The following is a 1,865-nucleotide window of genomic DNA, read 5'->3' as shown; positions in this document are numbered from 1 at the left end:
GTATTCCTGTTGAGTTATTGGGGCTATCCCACGTCGGCGTTAGAAAGATTTGGCAGTTAGTTACAAACCTCACCTCCCCAATTCTAATAGTCTAATCGAGAAACGACTTGTCTCCACTCGACCTACTAAACTAGCTTTTAAGGTGGAGAAAGGTCTCTATTACAATTGAACCAACTTTATTTAGTTATTTATTTTTCAAGTAGATTGAAGTTTAATTTAATTTATTAAAATGGGATAATTAATTTAAACTATATGTGCCAAATCAGTATTGATTTTCATTTAAAAATCTGATTAAAAAATTAGCAAAGTAATTTATGCTCATAATTAATAATATGGTTCATTTTGAATTATTCCCCGTAAACTAACTATTTTCAAGTCACCTTCTTATTTTTAAAAACTTCAATTTACCCCCTATTTTTGTTAACAAAAAAAAAAAAAAAAACAACTCACCCCCATTTTGAGCATAAATATACAACTCACCCCCATTTTGAACATAAAAGTTTTTTTTTTTTTTTTTTTTTGAGAATGAACATAAAAGTTAAATGACGTAACTTGAAGTTTTGAAAAGAAAAAGAGAGAATTTGAAGAAGTCAATTTGCGAAGGGATTAACATGAAATTTACCCTTAATAATATTATAAATATACTCATTTATGTGTGATGCAATTGGAATCAAGGGGTCAATTTCATAATATCTGGTGAATCGAACCAATTAGTCGTTTGATAGAAGTATAATATGTACAAGTGGCTATAAATTTTAGTTGTGTTGTGAAAACCAGGTGGATTTTCGCACACCAATCACATTCACGTCAAAATGCATGTATGCCTCACCTCCAATTTAAACTCAATAATGTACATATTCAATTAGAGAAATTCTAGAATAGATTAGAGGTACTGAACTCAATTAATACATGTATAATATATGTAGTTCAATTAAACATAATTATTAATTACATAATAATTTTTCGAAATAAATGTACACAACATACATATATTAATTGAGTATATTACCTATAATATACTCAAGAATCTCTTGTTGAATGTTATTGCTGTGAAGGTGTTAAATTTTCATTGGCTGAGAGTTGAGATTGTCTAAAAACGAGCTTGTAAAACTTTGTATTCATAACAATTTTAATTTAGCAGCTCAGAGAAATTAGAAACTCAAATAAGTGCTTTGTTTTACAGTGTTATATCGTACAACAACTTTTCTATGCATCACCTATATTATTTAGATCTCCTAAATTACATGCATGTAACTTAGTATTAGTCTATTTATATAAGTTATTAAATACTCTCTACCTGAGTTAGGTAGTACCAGTCCATCAATAATTTAAGAAGTTGAAATTTTTGTTTACCGAAAAACCGGCTAGTCATGTAGGCCCATCCAAAGAAAAGGAAAATGAATGCCACTTGATTTAATGGGGGAGCAGGTATGTCCCTTTTAACTTATTTGTTCTTGCTGCCGCATAACAAAAAGCTCGAAATAAGAAAAATATCTTTGTGTCATTGATTTGAAATTGGATTTAATTCATTTCGTCAAAAGACTAAGAAATCTTTGTCTTTGCATAGGTAGTGCTTTCTTTCTCGCATGATTTAAAGCATTATTTCAATCATATATTATATGATTTGTTGTTATATATACATATTTAAACATACTCTCATCCTATTGAAGACGAATTGCAAATTTCTTTCACATGAATCACATGCTAATGAAATGAAAAGATTTCCACTACGTTCTTCAATTTGCTAATGCTTAGCAGAAAAGCAATGGCCTCAGACACACAAACGGTCGACACTCTGGGTGCGAAATCATATGTTTGAAGATTTAGAAAAAGAATGTAATAAGTGTTTCATAACCATGCTTGGA

Source organism: Citrus clementina, unplaced genomic scaffold (genome assembly GCF_000493195.1).
Source record: "Citrus clementina cultivar Clemenules unplaced genomic scaffold, Citrus_clementina_v1.0 scaffold_9, whole genome shotgun sequence".
Lineage (NCBI taxonomy): Eukaryota > Viridiplantae > Streptophyta > Magnoliopsida > Sapindales > Rutaceae > Citrus > Citrus x clementina.
The sequence above is the reverse complement of the archived record's forward strand: the minus strand, read 5'-3'. Positions refer to the sequence as shown.